We start from the raw sequence: 24,938 nt of genomic DNA, 5'->3' as shown, positions 1-24,938 counted from the left end.
GAGCGGGCTGGAGGCTTGGCTTCCTTCATTGCCTACAAAGGAAGCCAAGCCTCCTGCACACCTAGGCCGGCTGCTGAGGGAGACATGCAAGGAGTGCAGTGGGGAGACATGCAGGGAGTGTACATTGTTCCCTGTCTGAGGGTTCCAAATCTGCCATTGGTTCCTTTCACCACTGATTCCCCTCCTTGCAGGTATCCTCCACGCAAAAGCTGTTTTGTGCAAATATGCCATGTCTTAATGGGTGAATCCTAAACCGAATGAGTGTCACATCTGGGCAACCTAACTCCGGTTAGAAAAAGGACCTGGGAGGAGGGATTTAGGAAGCATGAAGACATTGTGACCTGCTTGGTCTCTGGAACTGCTATCAAACACAGGCAATCTGAGACCCTCCCAAACACCACTAAACCTGAGAACCAAGATATTTTCATGGCTCAAAGTTGACAGGGTTAAGGGGGCAGAGGAGCAAAGCAAGCAAAATAGCCAAGTCAACCAAAGACGCATGAGCCTAAAATAAAGCAGAGAAATGTCCTGGTCACTAATGCACTCCTGCAGACGTGGTGCCCATACCCAGCTGGGGAGAGGGGGTGTGTACGTGCAGAATTTAAGGCCACCAGCAGGAGGAAAGCTTGCTTTGGCATGCCTAAGGATTTTTTATACACATCACACAGTTGAGAAGCAGAGTCAGAATCAAGAAGTGAAGTCTTACCTCATAGCTGGGGTGTTTAAAAATATCTAAAAATAGCAGTTCCATCGCCTGCAACACTTCCCATATCCAAAGAGCTAGCCCCGCAAACCTTGGCCTATTCTGAAGCTTGGTGCTGCTGAGAGTTGCTGGCTCTGCCTGCTCCAGCATAGTGGAGAAAGTCTGAGAGAAGAGAGACAGATACGGTGGCTCCAGTGATCCAATTCTTGACTTTGTCTCTGTTACATAGCCCCTGCGTCTTCCAGGACAGCCTCAGTACAGGTGCAGAGGATGCTTTGGAGAGGGTAGTGGTGAGGAGATTGCTTCTGACTCTGGATACTCAGTGAAACCGCTGTCAAGAGCTTTGCTAGGGCTGGCAGGGAAACGCAGCAATGAGGGAAGAATAATATCTCAAAACAGACAGGTTTTTTTTGTTTTGTTGTTTTTTTTCTCATCAGCAAAATGTGAATATTACCTAAATCACAGACTTTGCGAGAAGTAATTGAAATAAAATTCCAGAAATTGTCTAACAACCAGGCTGAAGTGGATAGGTTGGTTGAGCATGAGCATGGTCCTGTGCATGGAAATGTTGCAAGTTTGATTCCAGGTCAGGGAACATACCTAGGTTTCAAGTTGGATCCCTGGTATTTATTTCTTCCAAAGTTCTAAAGATTTCTGATTAAATATCAATTAAATATCCATTTAATTGCCTAAGGAAGGCAATTAAAGGGATATTTCTTACATTGATGTTTTTCTCTCTCTGTCCCTCTCCCTTCCACTCTCTCTAAAAATCAATGGAAAAAATGAATTAATGCCATATCTACAAATGTGGATAATCTAAAAAGAAAAAAGAAAGAAAAAAAAAAAAAAAGAAGTGTGTGTGACCGGGGAGCCTAACTAGTTTGGCTCAGTGGATAGAGCATTGGCCTGAGAACTAAAGGGTCCCGGGTTCCATTCTAGTCAAGGGCATATACCTTGGTTGCTGGCACATCCTCAGTTGGGGGTGTGCAGGAGGCAGATAATTGATGTTTCTCTCTCATCAATGTTTCTAACTCTCTATTCCTCTCCATTCCTCTAAAAATAAATAAATAAATAAATAAATAAATAAATAAATAAATATCAATAAGACATATTTAGAAAAAAAACTGTAAAAGAGGTTGAATAGGTACTGTATAATTTAAAGTGTATAAAGTAATATAACTTTTAAAAAAATATATTAAAACTGGTAAACAGAACCAGCTGAGGCTTGCACTGCCAGCAGTGGCAGCAGCAGAGGTGTGATGGGATGTCACATTCCCCTGATCACCAGGTCGCCTCCCGCCCCTGAGGGCTCCTGGAATGTGAGAGGGGGCAGGCCAGGCTGAGGGACCCCCATCCAGTGCATGTATTTTCATGCACCAGGCTTCTAATTAAATAATAACTTCTTGTGACCCTCTCTCACCAATTCTATGAACTTGACTATTGTGGGTAACTGTTGTAACTAAAATCATACAATATTTTTCCTTTTGCACGTGGTTTATTTTACCTAACAATGTTTTCAATATTCATCTATGTTGTAATATATAAGTAATCTACTTAATTTTGTTACTTAAAAATATACTGTGACTGTATGTAGGTGCCATAAAAATAAGAATGCACAGCATTCCATTATAATATGGATTCACATAATAAAACCAACTGATATTGACATTATTTTTGATATCTTACTATTATAAAAAAAAACCATTGCTGGATATTCTCAAACATAAAGCATTTTATGCTTGTCTAATTATTTTCTAGAAGTAATATTCTTGGGTCAAATGATGTTCCACATTTTAAAAGTGTTTGATAATTACTGACATAAGGCCTTTCAAGGTGATTTTATCATTGAATACAGTCACCTTTGATAGAAGAATGCTCTTTTGTATGTACAGTTGATTGTTTTTGCTGATCTGATGGGTGAAAAAAGCATATTTTTTGTTTGCATTAATTTAATTTTCAAGAATTCTTAGTAGAATAGGTCCTCGGGCTATGTCAGAGATACGTTTCTATGGCGCAATATAACATGATTTTCATCATAAGTCAGAACCCACCTACATAAGCACTTATGTCACTCACATGGAGCACATAAACAGCAGTAAGGAAGTAAAACAATAAAAAAAATTAAAAGAAAGATAACAATTCCTGACCTTTCTTGTGGTAAATAAATAATAAAAAACATAAAGTACATATGTATGTATGTCAAAATGACAACTTTCTTTTTTCAATAAATAAATGGGAGATGGTGACATAAGCACAAAATGATGTACCGTATGTCGAGTCTGAGATAACTGGAGGACTGCCTGTACTTTTTATTGTATTGTCTATTATCCTCCATCTGCTCAGCATTGAGAATTTTCAATTTTTCTAAGCTTGGCCAACCTAACTAGCAGAAAATGCTATGTCATTATTTAATATTGGTTATTTGTATTACTTATTTTGTAAATTGGCTGGTTTTGTTTGTCCATTATTTTCACCCACTGCTGTATACATCTTTTCCTGATTAATTAACAAGAACACATTCTATATTAATATTATTAACCCTCTCCAGTATGCTTCAGTTGGTCGAGCATCATCCCATGCACTGAAAGATTACTGGTTCCATTCCTGGTCAGGGCACATTCCCAAGTTGTGGGTTTAGTCCCTGGTTTTGTAGGGGAAGCAACAGGTCAATGTTTCTCTTTCACATTGATGTTTCTCTCCTCCTCGTCCAATCCTTTCTTTGTAGAAACAATAAAAACATATTTTTAAAAGAATATTATTATTTTGTCTCATATATAATTCAAATATTGATTTTTATTTTGCTATCATTTTTATTTCATCAAGATTTTTTAGTTTATTAAATATAACTTTATAATCCTTCTTTAAGAATATCTATTCTGCTCTAATAATTGTTTAATTTCTTAATTTGATATTTAAGTTCTAAGTGTTGGTAATTTACTTATTATTTATTTTTAATAATAATTTTCTCAAAATTAATTTTGAATAAAACATACAGAAAAGTTGCAAGAGTAGTATATTGATCACTTGTATATATTCTTTACCACTCTCACTATAAATTATTTTCCTCCTCTCTCTAATGTATGCACATATATAACTATTTCTTGCTTTTTTAAGTTTGTAGTTAATTTTCCATTAAAAAATTTTGAAATTTTTTATTTAAAAACTAGAGGCCTGGTGCATGACATTCATGCACTGGGGTGGTGGTGGGGAGGGGGGGTTTTCCCTAAGCACAGCTTGTACCTTCTCCAATCTGGGACTCATCCAGGGATGTTCAACTGGGATCAGGTCTAAACGGGCAGTTGGACATCCCTCTCACAATCCAGGACTGCTGGCTCCCAACTGCTCACCTGCCTGCCTTCCTGATTGCCCCTAACCGCTTCTGCCTGCCAGCCTGATCACCCCATAACCACTCCCTTGCCAGCCCGATTGATCTCCAACTGCTCTGCTGCCAACCTGTTTGCCCCCAACTTCCCTCCTCTGCCAGCCTGGCCATCCCTAACTGCCTCCCCTACACTGTTGATCTCCTCCAACTGCCCTGCCTTTCAGGCCTGGTCCCTCCCTTACTTGCCTGATCACACACAACAGCCCTGCTTTGCAGGCCATCTTGTAGTGGCCATCTTGTGCCCACATTGGGGAAGGATCTTTGACCACATTGGGGCAGCCATATTGTATGTTGGAGTGATGGTCAATCTGCATATTACTCTTTTATTAAATAGGACAGTGGCCTGGTGCATGGGTGGGGGCCAGCTGTTTTGCCCTGAAGGGTGTCCCAGATCAGGGTTGGGATTTCCTTGGGGCGTGGGGCAGCCTGGGCAAGGGGCCTGTGGTTTGTGGGCCAGCCACACCCCCCAGTGACCCAAGTGAAGGCCTTGGTATCTGGAATTTATTTACTTTCTACAATTGAAACTTTGTAGCCTGGAGCAGAGCCAAGCCTCCTGCTCAGCCCATGGTGGCAGCCTTTTCTGTTTGGATTTGTTTATCTTCTATACTTGAAACTTTGTAGCCTTGAGTGGAGGCTTAGGCTGGCAAGGGCAGGCGGAAAGCTTGGCTTTCTCCATTGCCAGGGAAACACCTCCCTCCTGCTCTTTGTGGCTGTAGCCATCTTGGTGGGGTTAATTTGCATACTCACTCTGATTGGTTGGTGGGCGTGGCTTATTGAGTGATATGATGGTCAATTTACATATTACTGTTTTATTAGGTATGATTTTTTTTCAACTACAAATTGCATTTATTATTATTTTTATTAGTTTTAGGTATACAACAGAGTGGTTAGGTAATCATATATAATGGAATTTTGAAATATTTATGTAGTCCAATTTATTATTCTTTTCTTTTTTTCCTTTTTAAAAAATAAATCTTTATTGTTCAGATGATTACAGATGTTTCTCTTTTTTCCGCCATAGCTCCCCTCCATCTGACTCCTCCTCCCCCCCTGCACTTACCCTGCCACTATCTTCATCCATAGGTATAAGATTTTTGTCCAATTTTTTCTCACACCCCTCAAACCTCCTACCCCCTGAGAATTGTCAGTCCACTCCCTTTCTATGCTCCTGATTCTATTATATTCACCAGTTTATTCTGTTCATCAGATTTTTTATTCACTTGATTTTTAGATTCATTTGTTGATAGGTATGTATTTGTTGTTACTTTGTTGTTCATAATTTTTATCTTTACTTTTTTCTTCTTCCTCTTCTTAAAGAATACCCTTCAGCATTTCATATAATCCTGGTTTGGTGGTACTGAACTCCTTTACCTTTTTCTTGTCTGTGAAGCTCTTTATCTGACCTTCAATTCTAAATGACAGCTTTGCTGGGTAGAGTAATCTTAGTTGTAGGTTCTTGCTATTCATCACTTTCAATATTTCTTGCCACTCCCTTCTGTCCTGCATAGTTTCTGTTGTGAAATCAGCTAATAGTTGTATAGGTACTCCCTTGTAGGTAACTAACTGTTTTTCTCTTGCTGCTTTTAAGATTCTCTCTTCGTCTTTTGCCCTTGGCATTTTAATTATGATATGTCTTGGTGTGGTCCTCTTTGGATTCCTCTTGTGTAAGGTTCTCTGTATTTCCTGGAATTGTAAGTCTATTTCTTTCACCAAGTAGAGAAAGTTTTCTGTCATTATTTCTTCAAATAAGTTTTCAATATCTTGCTCTCTCTCTTCTTCTGGCAACCCATAATTCAGATACACTTGACGTTGTCCCAGAGCCTCCTTATACTCTTTTCATATTTTTGACTATTTTTTCTTTTTACTTTTCTGGTTGGGTGTTTTTGCTTCTTCATATTTCAAATCTTTGACTTGATTCTTAGGATTCTCTAGTCTAGGGGTGTCGAACTCAATCAGAGAAGGGGCCAAAATCTAAAATCCAGCCTAAATCGCGGGCCGAATGGTTTACTGAACAGTCATAAACTGACAATGTCATAAACTGACAGCGGAGTGCAGTGATGACAGCGCGGTGCGGGCCACATTGCAAGGCCTGGCGGGCTGGATTTGGCCCGCGGGCCTTGTGTTTGACACATGTGCTCTAGTCTATTGTTGAATCTCTCTATATTATTCTTTATTTCAGTCAGTGTATGCTTAATTTCTGACTGGTCCTTTATCATATCCTTAAGGGTCTTACTAAACTTCTTGCAGGTTTCTAGAAGATTCTTGAGTACCCTTATAACTGTGGTTTTGAACTCTATAGCCAGCAGTTTGCTTTCATCCATTTCTTTCATTTGTGACTTGTTTATTTGTCTCCACATTTTGGCTGCTCCTTTGTGTTTGTTTCTATATAATGGGTAGCTGCTAAGTCTCCTTGAGTTGATAGAGTGGCCTTGTGTGGTTGGTGTCCCATAGGGCCCAGTGGCTCAGCCTCCCCAGTCACCTAAGGTGGAAATTCTTAGTGAACCACTTTCTGGGATGTTTGCATGGTCTTGTTGTAGTTAACCCCTGACTGCTGTTGGTATCACTGGGAGGAATTGACCTTCAGGCCAATTGGCTGTGAAGACCTGCTGTTTCTATCCTGGAAGATCTGTTGCACAGGAGACACACTTATGGGGCAGGTCTTCTTTTAGTGGGGCTTTGGTGCTCATTGAGTCTGCCCCTTTGAGTGTGTCTTTTATTGATGTAAAGAGTTGTAATCCAGTACGATCTCACTCTGGCCATTGGGTATACTAGCTCATGGTTCTCTAAGGAGGTGCAAGGTTAGCCACTGTCTAGGGCCACCCAGCAGGAGCTACAGAAACATCTGCAGAATCCTCCTCTTTGCATGGATTTTGGATGTGCCCAGACAGGGCCCAGCTGTGAATCAAGGCCTTCTTTTGGAAGCTATTAGGCTCCCTGACCCAGCTGCAATGGCTACCAGTCAGTTCTGCACTGGAGAAGTCCCTGGGTCTCCATGCTCTGTATCCCATGCAGGAACAATGATCTCTGTGAGCACCTCTGAGAGAAAGCCAACCTTGTGTTCCTGCCCCGATGTCAGACAGTCCAGTTTTCTCCCTATATGTGTCTGGGTCCCCCAGAATCTTGCCTGGAATAGGAGTTCAAAGCAAGTGGGAGATTGTATCTCTCTCCCAATTAAAAGAGCAGCACATTGAGGTGCCAGCACTTTCTGTGCCTCTGCACCTATTACCAGTCTCTCTCAATGCACTTTCTTCACCTCTCTAGTTGTGGAACTTCCACTCAGGCAGGATTCCTGTAGTTCTGGGTGGTAGTTGTTCTTCTGTTTAGTTATAATTTTGATGTGGTGTGAGAGGCAGCAAGTATAGGTGTTAACCTATGCCACCATCTTGGTTGTCTCTGCCAATACCATTTATTAAAGCACCTGTCTTGACACGATTTTATGCTATTGCCTCCTTTGTAATATATTAATTTAGCATTGGCGTGGGTCAATTTCTGGGTTCTCTGTTCTGTTACATTAGTCTACATGTCTGTTTTTGTGCCAGTACCAGGCAGTTTTTAGGACAATGGTTTGGTAATATTGATTAATATTTGGCAATGAGATCCCTACAACTTTCTTCTTCTTTCTCAGGATTTCTGTGGCTATTTGAGGTCTTTGGTTTTTATATCATATGAAGTTTTGGAACATTTGTTGCAGGACTGGGAAATATGCTGTTGGTATTTTAATGGGAAGTGCATTGAATATGTAGATTGCTTTGGGTAGTATGAACATTTTAATGATGTTGATTCTACCAATCCATGAACAGAGTACATACTTCCATTTGTTTAAGTACTTTTTTATCCATTTTGTCACTTTTTTCAGTGTCCTGTAGTTTTTGGAGTAGAGTTCAACACAGGGAAGCAACCAAAATTCAGAGACACAGAAGCATGTCATAAATGCTGGAGCAAAGTAAACTACTGGATGACACAGAGTTCAGAATAACATTTATAAGGTTACTCAAGAATCTTCTAAAAAACCACTGAGAAACTTGAAGAGACCTTCAAGGACCTTAATGAGAATACAAAAAAAAAGGAAAAGGAAAAGGACCAGTCAGAAATTAAGCATATACTGTTTGAAATAAGGGATATACAGAAATTCAACTGTAGATCAACATACTCCAAGAGTCAAACCAAAGATATGGAATATGAGGAAAAACAAAACAAAACAAACAAACAAACAAACAAAAAAGAAAAAAACACACCCAACCAGAGAGACAGAAAGAAAGAAGAATCCAAAAATGTGAGGATAGTATGAGGAGCATCTGGGATGGCTTTAAGTGTGCCAACATTCAGATTTTTCAGGTGCCAGAAGAAGAGAGAACAGGATATTGAAGGCCTATGAAAGAAATAATGACAGAAAACTTTCCCTACCTGGTGAAAAAAATAGACTTATAAGTCCAGGAAGCACACAGAACCCCAAACAAGAGGAATCCTAAAAGGACCATACCAAGACACATCATAATTAAAATGCCAAGGGCAAAAGACAAAGAGATAATCTTGAAAGCAGCAAGAGAAAAACAGTTGCCTACAAGGGAGTACCCATATGACTGTCAGCTGATTTCTCAATAGAAACTATGCAGGCCAGAAGGGGGTGGCAAGATATTCAAAGTGATGAATAGCAAGAACCTACAACCAAGATTACTCTACCCAGCAAAGTTATCATTCAGAATTGAAGGTCAGATAAAGAGCTTCACAGACAAGAAAAAAGCTAAAGGAGTTCATCTCTACCAAACCAAGATTACATGAAATGCTGAAGGGTATTTTTTAAAAAGAGGAAGAAGAAGAAAATGTAAAAGTAAAAACTATGAACCACAAAAAGACATCAAATACATACCATGTTTCCCCGAAAATAAGACATCCTCCGAAAATAAGACCTAGCGCAACTTTGGGAGAAAAAATTAATATAAGACACTGTCTTATTTTCGGGGAAACAGGGTACCTATCAACAAGTAAATCTAAAAATCAAGTGAATAAAAAATCTGAATAATAGAATGTACTAGTGAATATAATAGAATCAGGGACATAGAAAGGGAGTGGACTGACAATTCTCAGGTGGAAAGGGGTCTGAGCGGTGAGGAAAGAGATCGGACAAAAATGTTACACCTATGGATGAAGACAGTGGCAGGGGATAAGAGCATGGTGTGGGGTGGGGAATCAGGTGGAGGGGAGCTATGGGGGGAAGAGCAACACCTGCAATAATCTGAACAATAAATATTTATTATATATATTAAAATAAAAAAAATAAAAAATGGGAAGAAAATTAAATAGATTCAGAAACAAGGTAGCATAGAACACATTGTCTAATCTTAGAGAGAAGGCAGGGGAGTGCAGGGTTAGAGATCAACTAAAGGATTTGTATGCATGAATATTAGCATAACCAATAGACACAGACACTGGGCCCTGGGGGCTTTCTTTCAGGTGTGGGAGTGGCTGGGGAGGGATCAATCCAGAAAAAAGGAGACATGTAATACTTTAAATAATAAAAAATTTTTAAAGGAAATAGAAATAATTGCCAAATCCAAAGTCATGAAGACTTAATCCTATTGTTTATCCTAAGAGTTTTTATGGAATTAGCTCATATGTTTAGATTCTTGATTAATGTTGAGTTAGTTTTTTTATATAGTGTGAAGTGTATGCATCTTCATTCTTTGTATGTGGCCATGAGCTGTCCCAGAATAATTATTGAATTGAATATTCTTTCTGTATTGAATAGCCTTGGTGCTGTTATTAAAAATAAATTGACCAGAAATTTGAGGATTTATTTCTGGACTGTCTATTCTATTCTATTCTATTCTATTGACTTATATGTTTATCATTATACCAGTAACACACTCTTTTGATTAGTATAGCTTTGTTATAAGTTTTAAATTGGGAAGGCTGAGTATTCCAACTTTTCTTTTCTAAATGTTTTTAGCTATTTGGATACCTTTGATACTCCATATCACTTTTAGTATAAGCTTTTCTATATCTGTGAAAAATGACTGTAGGTATATTGATAGATATTTCATTTAATCTATAAAATGCTTTGAGGAGTATTGCCATTTTAACAATATTAAGTCTTCCAATTCATGAATACAGGATACCTTACAATTTATTTAGATGTTCTCTAATTTATTTCAGCAATGTTTTATAATTTTTAGTTGTATAAATAGTGTATCTCTTCGGCTAAACTTATTCTATATTTTATTTTTTGATTCCTTTTAAATAGAATGTTTCCTTAATATCCTTTTAAATTGTTCATTACTAGCATGTTGATATGCAAATTATATTTATGTGTTGATCTTGTAACCTACAACTTCATTGAATTAAATTTCATTATTATATTTTCTGTTTGTTTGCTAAGATCTTTTCCCCCTGGGGCTTTCTATTTGCCATTAGTTTCAAATGTATTCATAATTGCTTGTTGAAACATTTTATTGATAGTTACTTTAACATCCTTTTCAGATAATCCTGATTTCTCTCTTATCTTGATGTTGGCACCCATTTATTGTCTTTTTTTTCCATTCAACTAGACATCTTTCTTATTTTTATTTAAGTGAGTTTTTAATGAAACATGGATTTTCAGTATTATGAGTCTCTCGTTCCTATTTAAAACTTCTACTTCAGCTGGCCTTCTTATGCCAATGAGTAATGGTGAAAGACTTGACTCTTCTCTAGGCCTTTTTCGATATCACCATAAAGAGGAGATGGATTGGTACCTTGTTACTGCCAGGCGGGTAAAAGTCTAGACTCCCCACATGTTCTCTACTGACAGTGTAATGGCAGAGAACCACAGTTTGTGGAAGATGGGGCAAGGGGAAGGAGAACTTCCCAGAAGTTATTAATGGAGTCTCTACTCCCTACTTGGCCTTCTGAGACAACTTCCTAGCAGGGTGTTTGGGACACATAATTATAGCTTTTTTTAGCATGGAAGACTTGGCTTTCTACTTTGCCTTTGCTGCTGTATATGTGACCATAGCTTTTTTTTTTTTTTTTTTTTTTTTTTTTTTTTTTTTTGTGTGTGTGTGTGTGTGTGTGTGTGTGTGTGTGTGTTGTTTTTTAAGCTGGAAACGACTGCCAAGGCAGGTTTGGCTCAGTGGTAGAGCATCGGTCTGTGGACTGAAGGGTCCTGGGTTCGATTCTGGTCAAGGGCATGTACCTTGGTTGTGGGCACATCCCCAGTGGGGGTGTGCAAGAGGCAGCTGGTCAATGTTTCTCTCTCATCGACGTTTCTAACTCTCTATCTCTCTCCCTTCCTCTCTGTAAAATATCAATAAAATATATTTTTTAAAAAGCTGGAAAAGATTGTTTATTGTCTAAAAGTTTTCTGTCTTTCTTAAAATATATTTTATTGATTTTTTTTTTTACAGAGAGGAAGAGAGAGAGGGATAGAGAGTTAGAAAGATCGATGAGAGCGAATCATCGATCAGTTGCCTCTTGCACACCCCCTACAGAGGATGTGCCCGCAACCAAGGTACATGCCCTTGACCAGAATTGAACCTGGGACCTTTCAGTCTGCAGGCCAATGCTCTATCCACTGAGCCAAACCGGTTTCAGCTAAAAGTTTTCTGTCTTGCTAGGCTGTTTCTTTGTTCCTTTTGGGCTAGAGAAAGTAAATTTTTGTTGTTGTTTTATTTATTTCAGTTTGGGTCTATATGTGTATACACACACACACACTCTTATCAACCAACAACAACATACAATGGTCTTGTTGAGCATAGTGGAAGAAATTGAAATATATCTAATACATACCCTCAGTAAAATAAGTATCTCAAGAGGTTTTAGAATATGTGTGAGTAAACTAATTCTTAAGAAATTTTCATTTTATTCTTACTGCATATTCATAATGGAATAGCGAATAATATTCATGTATTACATATAAGGAAATTGAGGCAAAGAAATGTTAGGCAGTTACCCATGCTAAGTGGTGATTTCTAAGTGACTACAAACAGAGAACCCAGTTTTTATTATCAATAACTTAGAGTAATTTTATTAGATCATACTTTATAATCCAAGTAAATTTCCAGTGTTTTATGCAAAGAAATGACTTTATTGTTACAATAAAATTTATGCATGCTACAGCATGCTGTGGCAACTCTGAGAGTTCTTGAAGAGCTAGAGGAACTTCAGCCTTATGGAACCTCAACCCATAGGTTATGATTATAGGAAACATAGCTAAGTTGCAGCAGCAGCTATTGCAGGGAACCATTTTGCAAGTAAATGACTTAAAGTAAAATTTCTGATAGGAATTTCTAGTCAGTGTATACTTTCCAAATATAGTTCCTTGAACAAGAATTAATCTTAAACCTCACATCAATTTATAAGTCTAAAGTTGAAAGGGGTCTCGGCTTTTTAATGAACACTTGTTAAGTATTATAGCTAGCAATCTTAGAGTTACTAATCTGTACTGGAGGCTCTGGAAAGCAAAATGCAAGAACAATGGAAATTAGTAGCAGACTGATTACTTGTTAGTAGAAGACATTTTATACTGTCAAATGTTTATCCATTATGGCATGTGCTGGTTCATTGAGTTGTGAGTCATCTGTCACTGGATGGCTTTAAGCCAAAGGATACCTGCATTCAGTGAGCAATTAGCCAGATGAGCTCAGAAATCACAACCTGGTCACCCCCAACTGCCCCCCTGCCAGCCTAGTTGCCCCCAACATCCCCCTGCTGGCCTGGTTTCCCCCAACTGCCGCCCTGCTGGCCTGGTTGACCCTACTGGCCACTCACCAGCATTGTCGCCCCTTACTTCCCCCCCTGATGGCCTGGTTGCCCCCAACTGCCTCCCCTGCTGGCCTGGACACCCCTAACTGCCCCCCTCTGCCAATCTGGTTGCCCCCAACTGCCCCCTCACCAGCCTGGTTGCCCCTTACTTCCCCCCCCAACTGTCCTCCTCTGCTGGTCTGATAGCCTCTAACTGCCCTCCACCTTCTGGCCTGGTCAAGCCTTACTGCCCCCCTTGGTGGCCTGGTGTTCAGTCATCCACCTGGTTGTTTGGGTCATGATGGCCCCTGGCCTTTTATATATTAAGGTATGCATTACTCGTGGACACAGAAAATAGGGTGGTGAAGGCCTGGGGCAGAGTGGAGGAGGGCAATAAAGAGGGGTGAAGGAGATATAGCTCAAAAATAAAGATACAAATAAAATGAAATATTCTAATCTCTTATTAGCATAGGTTTCAAAGTCCTTCAGAGTCTAGCTCGTACCCACATTCCCTACTCCATCTCACACTTCTTCTATTCCTGCCACCTAGAACCCAGGCACACCAAATTTCTCACTCTTCCTTGAAAAAATTAAGCTCTTTCATTCCTCCAAAACCTTCCTGTGCACAAGTGCCTTTGCCTGAAATGGTCTGTCTTATATTTTCAATAGTCAGCTCTTTCAAGACCCAATTATTTCAATTTTATCAAGACTTTTTTGATTCTTCAATAAAAAAGGCAGCAGTTCATTTGTGATTTCACAACATTTTTTCATACATATATAATAGCCCTTTTCACATAGCTTTGTAGTTATTAACATCTATTTCCCCCACTAGACTGTGAAATGCATAAGGGTAGGAACCATTGTCTCCTAGTGCCTACTGAATAGTACATAATGGGTGTTTATGATTTTTAGAAACATGTACTTTTGAACTGCACTATCTGATATCACTTTGGCTACTCTTTTTATATAGAAGTTTAGTTTTACTATGATAGTAGTCATGTGCCAATAAGATAAATTGAAAATTGAGGAATGTAATTACATAGGAAATTTTGTGACATATGGAGGTGGTGTGCTCCTGAAAGGCTTGTATAAATTTGATGTTTCAAATATAAATAGCCCAGAGGAATACTGTGTGCATGCATACACAAGCACTCATATTTGTAATTCTCTTTTTTCAATTCAGCATGTTTTTTTGTTTGTAATGTAGCCTTGTAAATTAACAGCATTAATACACATTATACCTAGAAAAAGGTAGTTAATTCCACTTTCTCGTACACATATTAATTCTGTGTGTTTTGTCTAGATAGGCTCTATGCAAGCATATGTGACAAAGATCTGTACCTACATTTCAGTGTGGCCACTTGATAAATTCTGTTTCTGAAGATGCTTTTCATCATATTTTAAATTTCTAGGTTTGCTCTTGTAATGGAAATTGAGAGATATGGAACATTAATGGAGGAAAGATGAAAGGGAAATTGGCAAGGTTTTATAAACACATGGGAAAAAAAGTGATCCAAAGAAATGTTGAAAGAAATAGTTATCACTGGATGTTTATCTACATAAATTTGTCCATGTTGGCTAAAGAAAACATTGGAACATTTTAGCCAGTAGCCTGAAATGTGAGATTATCTTTTTATAAATTAATTTCTTTATTGATTAAGGTATCACATATTTGTTCTCAACCCCCTTTCCAATCTCCCACCCCCCTATTGTCCTTGGCCACTGGTTAGGCTCATATGTGTGCACATAAGTCCTTTGGTTGATCTCTCCCTTTTATCCCTACCCTCTCTTTGAGGTCCAACAGTCTGACCCATGGCTCCTTATCTCTGGGTCTGTTCTTGTTCATCAGTCTATGTTTTCACCATTTCCCCTAGATGAGTGAGATCATGTCCTACTGGAAATATACTTATAAGAATAAAAAATGAGACAAGCAATAATTGTTATGCTTAAAGGCATATGAACTAGTCTGTCTCATTTGGGGAGATTATATTTCTAGTCTCTGTTTTCTAACTAGTACTTCTCAGTATGGTACTTCCACAGTAGCAGCAGCATTACCCAAAACCTTGGTAGAAACTCAAATTTTCAGGTCCCACCAAAGACCTGATGAATAAGAAAATTTTGGAGAAGGGCTTGGTAATCTGTGTTTTAACAACCATGCAGGTGATTCTGATATGAATTAATGTTTTAGGATTATTACTTTAAGTTTCTGGACTTCATGAAATCCCTAGATAATTATATATCTCCCATCCAATTTTCTGCCTCACAGGGCTGATGATGATATATTGTTTTCTGGTAATGATGATGATGATGATGTCCCAGCTACCTTTGTCCCTGTATTTGTGATGTTTAAATTCCTAACCCAGGAACCCCAGTAATACCAAGATGAATTTTTATTTTTTAATTCATACTTGTTCCCCATTCTTAGAATACAGTAAAAGTTTATCTTGCTAGCTCTAGAAACCTGGAAAATACACAATTAAATATTAGAAACCACACACACTGCTTTCTAAGTGTGCAGAATGTGTGTGGGAGTAAATTCTGCTTAAAAGTCCCATTAACCAATTTCTGGGACACCTAATGATATAATAAATCAAGTGTGAAGACAAATATCTACATAGTATTTTATTGTAACACTAGACTGGTGGGGGGCATGGCCTGTGTGGATCAGGCTGCTGTGGGAGCATCGCTCATCCTGGTCAGCTTGAATGGCTCTGGACTCTCGCTCTGAGCAGCTGCTCCCTGGTCCTGCATCTTCTGTGGAGCCAAAGCAATCATCTCTCCAGGGAAACCTGTCAGGGCTGGGCCCAGGGCCAATAGCACTGAGATGCTGCGGAGTAGGCCTTAGTCCTGCAGGAGCCATGAACCCACCTGCAAGCCTCTGGGGTCTGCTCTGCGAGTCTGGTGGCAGCAGCAATGCACAGCCTGTAGGTGACAAGAGGAGTTGGCAGGGAGCAAAGAGGAGGAGCCTGGGGTGAGGAGGCAACTTTGTAGCCCAGGTTCCTGCCTGTTGGCCCAGAGTTCACAGCAGGAGCAGCTACTTATCCTGGTCAGCTAATTGGCACTCCCACTGTGGTAGTCCACTGACCACCAGGGGGCAGCTCCTGTGTTGAACATCTGCCCCCTGGTGGTCAGGGTGCATCATAGTGACTGGTCGTTCTGCTGGTCAGTCACTGGGCTTTTATTATATAGGATTGCTTTCCCTAGGGAAAAACTGGGTAGCTCAAAATGTTCATCAATAAGGGGATGATTATATAAATTATGTTAAATTCATAGTATTGAATATTATGTGTCTGTAAAAAGAATTTAGTAGCTCAGTGTGTATGGAAGGATAACCAAGATATAATGTAAGGTGAAAAAAGTAATACTAAGGAGCAGAACAGTACTGTTTATATATTATTGACATCATTACAGATGTTCCCCATTTTATCCCCCCTTTATCCTTCTCTTCCCAACCCCTGCCCCACCCCAGGCCTTCACCACACTATTGTCTGTGTACATTAGCTATAAGTTCTTTGGTTAGTCATTTCCTGTCTCCTCACTCCTCTCCACTCTGAGATATGTCAGACTGTTCCATGCATCCATGCCCCTAGACATATTTTATCAGTTTATTATCTTCATTAGATTCTAAATATAAGTGAGATCATGTGATATTTGCCTTTCTCTGACTGGCTTATTTCAGTCAGCATAATATTCTCCAGGTCAATCTGTGCTATCACAAAGATTCTTGTGCAAGTACAAGGCTTTTTTAATTTCAATAGTTTTGTAGTGTAGTCTGATATCCAACAGGTGATCCCTCCAACTTTGTTCTTTCTCAAGATTTCTACAACTATTTGGGGTCTTTTTTTGGTTCCATATATAATTGAACAGCTTATAACAAAGCACAAAATATTATTGTGAATACAAAATATATGGTAAAGAAGAAAAACAATTATCCTATATAATAAAAGCCCAATATTCAGAGTGTCTGGTTGTCCAGTTGTCTGGTCAACCAATCAAAGCATAATATGCTGATATGAAAAGGCCACTCAACTGCTCGTGCACTGACCACCAGGAGCCAGGCACTTTAATCAGTAAGCTAATTTGCTGCTGGGTCCTGGCAGCCCATAGGGACTGAGCGAGACGGGCTTGACATGCCCTGAAGCATGAATTCATGCACCAGGCCTCTAGTGGGGATATAAAAAGATGAGGAATGAGGATGAAATGCAAATTATAAAGATATCTTGCTGGGGATGACTGGCAGAGCGATGGATGAACACATCGCTTTAACATACATTTTTGTGAGAGGGCTAAGGCACTACTTGGCTATTGCCACCAAGTGGCCCTGTTCACCTGCCTCCTAAGTTTTTTTTTATTGTCATAACAGCTTGAATTAAAATTAACCTCTAGATACAATCAGCAAGATAAGCATCCTTGAGAAAGCACATGCTTCTACAAGGTCAGTTCTAAAAGACTAAATGTAGAGATTCTAGCAAACACCTGGAGGATTGGACTTGTTTAGAAAAGTCAAGGTAGGGGCTGCCACCTTTGGCAAGGTTCCCTCAGAGGCCCTCCCACCCCAACCTTTCAGAGAATCCTACTTACAGACATTCCAACCAAGTACTGTACTTCCCCACAATATCTGCCCTTTCTCTTTGTAGAAAGCAAACATTTTTTTGGTTAATTCTCACCAGAGGATGCTTCCTTCCCCCTCAACCACATTGATTTTTAGAAAAAGTGGAAGGAAGGCAGGAAGACAAAGACACATTGATGTGAGAGAGACACATCAATTGGTTGCCTTCCACATGCGTCCCGACTAGGGGCAGAGATTGAGTCTGCAATCAAGGTATGTGCCCATGAACAGAATCAAACCCTGGGCCCTTCAGTCCATGGTACAACATTCCAAACTCTGAGCAAAACTGGCTAGGGCAGTAGAAAGCAAATTTAACTTTAAGCTTACTAGTTGCCAATTAAAAAGAGAAAAATAAAGGAAAAAACAGGGCAGTTACACAGTTTAAAAGACTATGGGGTTTATAATAGGTTGCTATAATAATAAGGTGTGGACAAAATGGAAAATTGATTTTAAAAAATTGAAATAACAGTCTCCTGAAATATCAGGAAAGGTTTAAGGGATTGGGGCTATTTATCCCAAGGAAGTGACTTGATAATTATTTTAAAATATTTTAGAAGACTTTTTATGAAAAACTCAAAGTAATTTTTTTCTTTGTCCATAAAGAACAATAAAAAATAAATAAAATTTGCCAAAACCAGTTTGGTTCAGCGGGAGAGCATCAGTCTGCAGACTGAAAGGTCCCAGGTTCAATTCCAGTCAAGGGCATGTACGTTGGTTGCGGGCACATCCCCAGTGGGGGGTGTGCAAGAGGCAGCTGGTCGATGTTTCTCTCTCATCGACGTTTCTAGCTCTCTATCTCTCTCCCTTTCTCTCTGTAAAAAATCAATAAAATATATTAAATAAATAAATAAATAAAATTTATTTAATCTAGTAACAATCTGTGGGAAAATTACAACATACATTAAAAATAAGTGTTTGCATCCATAATATACAAAGAACTTCTACAAATTGGTGACAAAATTTAAAAACAATTGAATAGAAAAATAGCCAAGGACTTAAACATCTAGGTTACAGAAGCAGAAATGCAAATGACCAGAATACAAATGAAAAGATGTACATCATAACTACCAATCAGAAAAAAATATAAATTAAACCAGCAACATTTTTTCTCTCATCAGACAGGAAAACTTAGAAAAATACACAATTATTAGAAGTGTTGAAAAGAATATGGCAAGATATATATGTTTACAGTCTGAAACTGGGAATGCAAAATGATTTTTAAAAAACCACAAAACAACAACTCTGGAGTATAATTTCAGAGTGTTTATTAAAGTGGGAAATGTATATGCTCTGTAATTGATCAATTTTACTGATTTTTATTTTTTTTATTTTTATTTTTTTCATTTTTAATTAAGGTATAATATGTGTACATATCTTACCATTGTCTCCCCCACACCATACATGCCCTCACCCCCCAGTGTTTTGCCTCCATTGATCATGCTTATATGCATGCATACAAGTCATTCGGTTGATCCTTTATCTCCCCCACTTCTCCCTGAACTTGCCATTGTAATTTGACAGTCTGTTTGATGCTTATTGTCTTTGTATCTATCTTTTTGTTCATCAGTTTATAATGTTCATTATTATTCAAAAATGAGTGAGATCATGTGGAATTTTTCTTTCATTGACTGGCTTATTTCACTTAGCATAATGATCTCCAGTTCCATCCAGGTTGCTGCAAATGGTAAGAATTCCTTCTTTTTTTTTTTATGGCAGCATAGCATTCCATTGTGTAGATGTACCTTAGTTTTCTGATCCAATCATCTGCTGATAGGCACATAGGCTGTTTCCAAATCTCAGCTATTGTAAATTGTGCTGCTATGAACATAGGGGTGCATGTATCCTTTCTGATTGGTGTTTCTAGTTTCTTAGGATATATCATTACTAGGAGTGGGATTACTGGGTCAAATGGGAGTTCAATTTTCAGTTTTTTAAGGAAACTCCATACTTTTCTCCACAGTGGTTGCACCAGTCTGTATTCCCACCAGCAGTATAGGAGTGTTCCTTTTTCTCCACATCCTCGCCAACACTGGTTGTTTGTTGAATTGTTGAAGATAGCCATTCTGGCAGGTGTGGAATGGTACCAAATTGTCATTTTGATTTGCATCTCTCAGATAATTAGTGACTTTGAGCATGTTTTCATGTGTCTCTTGGCCTTCCTTCTGTCTTCTTTCAAAAAGATTCTATTTAGGTCCTTTGCCATTTTTTATTGATCATTTATCTTCCTTTTATTAAGTTGTATAAGCTGTCTGTAGATGTTGGAGATTAAACCTTTATCAGTGATAACATTTGCAAACAAATTTTCCCATACAGTGTAGTTTCTTGTTGTTTTGTTCATGGTTTCTTTTGAAGTAGAAAGCTTTTTATTTTGATGAAGTACCATTTGTTTATTTTCTCTTTACTTCCATTCCTGTAGGAGCAGTATCAGTGAAGAAGTTCTTTTGGCATGGCTGAGATTTTGCTGCCTGTGGATTCCTCAAGTATATTTATGGTTTCCCATCTTATGTTTAAGTCCTGTATCCATTTTGAGTTTATTTTTGTGTATGGTGCAAGTTTATGATCTAGTTTCATTCTTTTGCAAGTGTCTGTCCAATTTTCCCAACACCATTTATTGAAGAGACTGTCTTGACTCCATTTTATGTTCATGCCTCCTTTGTCAAATATTAATTGAGCATAGTTGTTTGGGTAGATTTCTGGAATCTCTATTCTATTCCATTGGTCTATATGTCTGTTCTTGTGCCAGTACCAGGCTGTTTTGAGAACAGTGGCTTTGTAATACAGTTTGAAATCTGGTATTGAAATCCCTCCTACTTTACTCTTCTTTCTCAGGATTGCTGTGGCTATTCGGGGTCTTTTATTGTTCCAGATGAATTTTTAGAGAGTTCTTTCTAGGTCAGTGAAATATGCCATTGGTATTTTAATGGGGAGTGCATTGAATCTATAGATTGCTTTGGGTAGTATGGACCTTTTAATTATGTTGATTCTACCAATCCATGAACATGGTATGTTCTTCCATCTGTTTATGTCTTCCTCTATCTCTTTTTTTCAGTGTCCTGTAGTTTTCCGCACATAGGTCTTTTGTCTCCTTGGTTAAGTTTATTCTTAGGTATCTTAATTTTTTTGTTGTGATGGTAAATGGGATTCCTTTTTTAGTCTCTTTATCTGTAAGTTCACTATTGGTGTATAGAAATGCCATAGGTTTCTTGGCTTTAATTTTGTATCCTGCTACATTTTCAAGTTCATTTATTAAGTCTATTAATTTTTAGATGGAGTCTTTTGTTTTTTTTATGTACAATATCAATCATATCATCTGCAAATAAGGACAGCTTTACTTCTTTTCCAATTTGGATGTCTTTTATTTCTTCTTCTTATATGATCACAATGGCTAATACTTCCAGTACTATGTCAGGAATGGTGATAGTGGGCATCTTTATCTTGTTCCTGTCCTTAAGGGGAATGATTTTAGATTTTACCCATTGAGTATGATGTTTACTGTAGGTTTATCAGCTTTTATTGTGTTGAGGTATGACCCTTCTATTCCCACCTTGTTGAGTTGTTTTTTTCAAGAAATGGTGTTGGATTTTGTCAAATGTTTTTTTTTCTGCATCAATTGATATGACTATGTAATTTTTATCTCTCAATTTGTTTATGTGATGTATCATGTTTATTGATTTGTGGATATGGTACCAACCTTGCATCCCTGGGATAAATCCTACTTGGTCATAGTGTATGATCTTTCTGATGTACTAACTGGATCCGATTTGCTAGAATTTTGTTGAGGATTTTGGCATCTATGTTCATGAGGCATATTGGCCTATAATTGTCTTTCATCGTGTTTTCTTTATCTGGTTTTGGTATTAGAATGATGCTGGCTTCATAGAAGGAGCTTGTATGTATTCCTCTTGAGTTTTTTTTGAATAGTCTGAAGAGTATAGGTTTTAGTTCTTCCTTGAATGTTTGGTAAATCTCCCCTGTGAAGATGTCTGGCTCCTGGCTTTTGTTTGCTGAAATCTTTTTGACGACTGCTTCAATTTCTTTCATAATTATTGGCCTACTGAGCTGTTTAGATTCTTCCTGATTGAGTTTTGGAAGGTAATATTTTTCTAGGAATATGTCCATTTCCCCCAGGTTGTCCAGGTTGTTGGGATAAAGTTGTTCATAGTATTTTGTAATGATCCTTTGTATTTCTGTGGGGTCTGTTGTTATTTCACCTCTTCCATTTCTGATTTTGTTTATTTGGGTCCTATCTCTTTGCTTCTTGGTGGGCCTGGCTAGAGGTTCATCAATCTTCTTTATCTTTTCAAACAACCAACTTTTAGTTTTGTTGGTCTTTTGTATTGTTTCTTTGGTTTCTATGTCATTTATCTCCACTCTGATCTTTATTATTTCATTCCTTCTGATTACATTATTTCATTTCTTGTTCTTTTTCCAACTCTTTGAGTTGTAGTGTTAGGTAATTTATTACCATTGTTTCTTGTTTTGTTTTTTTTTTTTTTGTTTTTTTTTTTTTTTTTTTTGCAGTAGGCTTGTAGAGCTATGAACTTCTCTCTCAAGACTGCTTTTGCTGTGTCCCATAGATTTTGGATTTTTGTGTTTTCATTGTCATTTGTTGCCATGATGTTTTTTATTTATTCCTTGATCTCAATCTCTCACTTGATAGCCTCAAGGAGATTTTTATGTATTTGGCTGCTCCTGTATTGGGTTCATATATGTTTAACAGAGTTATTTCTTCTTGATGGATTGCTCCCTTTAATATTATGAAGTGGCCTTCCTTATCTCTTGTTATGTCCTTCACTTTGAGATCTAATTTGTCAGATATAGGTATTGTTACCCCAGCTTTTTTCTTCCATTTCCATTCACATGGAAAACCTTTTTCCATCCCTTCACCCTCATTCTGTGTGTGTCTTTTTTTCTGAGGTGTGTTTTTTATAGACAGCAGATATATGGATCTTGATTTCTTCTTCAATCCGTTATCTTGTGTCTTTTGATTGTGGCATTTAATCCATTTTCATTTAAAGTTAGTATTAATAGGTACTTATTTGTTGCCATTCTTATTCTTTACCACTGTGTTTATTCTTTGTTTCCTATATTATTTTTTACAGCAGACCCTTTAAAATTTCTTGTATTGCTGGTTTAAATTTGTGGTGATAAATTCCCTTAGTTCTTTTTTGTTTGTGAAGGTCCTGATTTCACCTTCATTTTTTAGTGATAGCCTTGCTGGGTACAGTATTCTTGGATTCAGACCTTCCTTTGCATGACTTTGTATATTTTATTCCATTCCCTTCTGGCCTGATGAGTTTCTGTTGAGAAACCAGTCACTAGTCTGATGGGGGTTCCTTTGTATGTAACTTTCTGTCTCTCTCTGTCCACTTTAAAAATTCTTACTTTGTCATTGGTGTTTTCCAATTTAATTATAATGTGCCTTGGTGTTGGTCTTTTGGGTATATTTTGCTTGGGACTCTGACCTTCTTAGATTTTTTTTCTTTTTCCCCTATATTGGGGACGTTTTCTGTCATTATTTCTTCATACAGGTTTTCTAGTCCTTGTTCAGTTTCCTCTCCTTCTGTGACCCTTGTTATGCAGATGTTATTTTGTTTTGTGTTGTCCCAAAGTTCCCTTAGGCTCTCCTTTTGCTTTATTTTTTTTTCCTAGAAGCTGCTCCACTTGGGTATTTCCCCCCACTTTGTCTTCTACCTCACTGATGTGGTCCTCTGATTCTTCTAGTCTACTCTTGATACTTTCTATTGAGTTCTTTAAAGCAGCTATGCCGTTTTTTCTTGGTTCTTCTTCATTTCCTCTTGGTTCTTACTCATATTTTTGAATTTGTCTTCTATTCTTTTCAGCCACCATATGACCATTTCCTTGAATTCTTTCTCTGACATGTTGCTAGCCTCTATTTCGTTTACTTCCTTTTCTGGTGATTTCTGCTTTTCTTTCATATGTGAGCTGTTTCTTTTTCCACCCATTGTCTCTCTTCTCGTGATGTCTGGTTATATAGTTCTCTGTCTCCTTTCCATGGTGGAGTTTAGACCTCTTCTGAAACTGTGTGTTTGCTCCAATTGGGTATTGGTGTTCTGGGGCTTGCAGCTGTTTGGTGGTTGCTGCAGTTGTGCTTTTTCAAGCTTCTTATAAGATTCACTTTCCCCTTCAAGATGGTGTGGTTTCCACATCCTAGCCTGTCTCTCTGAGAGGGAATCCAGCTGCAGTGGGGCTGCCCAGTCAGGGGAAACCCCATCCAACCTTTCTCCACCTTCTCCTGGAGTCTAGCTGTCCTTTAACTCACCAACAAATACTCTCTGTGAGACCCTCAGCTGTTCCTTCTTTCTGCTTTGGGACAAGGCTCGGGACCTGTCTGTCTATTCCATCACCATTTTGACCTCTCAATCTTGGTTAGATTAATAAATCAGTCAAGGGAGATGTACCTCCATCTCTCTTGTCAACATCTTTTAGAATAACTCTGTTTTCTCCTCTTTCCATAGGGAAAGTTCTATAAATTCCTTTGTTTTGGGGATCTCTAACAGTTTTTCCAAGAACAGACAGGGCCTTGTTTGTATAGTAATTTTTAAAAACCCAAATGGGAATCGTAAAGTCACTGGGAAATGCTTAATGTGGAAGTATAGAAACTTATACAGTAGAAGAAACCAAATATATCAAATCCAAATCATATGAAGACTATTCCTGAGGCCCAGATTGTAGAGTGTTTTTAGAATTATGTAGTGTCCACAACAATAGAGAAGTAAAAGTGATAACTAAAAACTATCTTCTGATATGGCAATGAGATTTTTAGTGATCTTAACAGGTCAAGCTGAGGGTAATAAAATCCAAATATTTTTATTCATAGTATTAGCAACTCACTCTGGAAATTTGGTGATGAAAAATGTGAAGTTTATTAATGCCTACTACATACCTGACACTTCATATTTGTTATTTTATTTCTCACTCACTATGAAGGTATAGAAACTATGGCACAGAGAAGTAACTAATGCAAGTTTAAAACAGCTTACAAGTGATAGAATCTAGATTTGAACCTAGTTTGTCTTATTCCGAATGGAATGTGCATTCCACCACAAGAGTCTGGCCACATGACATTTAACAGAATTCTGTGACCCATTGGCCTTATATGCTTTACTTAGTTCCCTATTTCGGGAACTGGAGTTATCACCAATATTGAGGTAGAAGTTGTAGAGAGTTTGTATGTCATAATTTGGAAGAGAGGACAGCAGCCTTATAATTAATAAGTATTAGCTAACTTACACCTTACAAAAATCCTATGAAGTATTATAAGTGCTATTATCATTTTGCAGCTGAGGAAAATGAAGTATGGGACATGAAAGTAACTTACTCATGGTCATCCAACTGGTCCACAACCTTATTCAGAGCATGTTTGTTTGACTTTAAAGTTTTTCTATTTGCACTATCCCATGTGCCTTAGGGAAATGAAAAAGTCAAATGTTATGCTTTCATACTGAAGAAGAGGAACCAGAAGAAAAGGCTGAGAATTAAAGATCACTTGTTTCATTTCAAAC

The 24,938-nt window shown here is 38.0% G+C and overlaps 1 long non-coding RNA gene across 1 annotated transcript in view; it reads right to left on the bottom strand.

The window, feature by feature from the left end:
- Positions 1 to 21,893: 21,893 nt before the first annotated feature.
- LOC311615240 overlaps positions 21,894 to 24,938 on the bottom strand; it is a 974,758-nt gene continuing 971,713 nt past the window's right edge. The window contains exon 3 of the long non-coding RNA XR_014793751.1: positions 21,894 to 21,937. This is a non-coding gene — a long non-coding RNA (uncharacterized lncRNA). The remainder of the gene's footprint in view (positions 21,938 to 24,938) is intronic.

Source organism: Pipistrellus hanaki (assembly GCF_964339955.1).
Source record: "Pipistrellus hanaki genome assembly, chromosome: X".
In the NCBI taxonomy this organism is placed as follows: Eukaryota; Metazoa; Chordata; class Mammalia; order Chiroptera; family Vespertilionidae; genus Pipistrellus; species Pipistrellus hanaki.
This window is presented reverse-complemented; position numbering and strand designations above follow the sequence as displayed.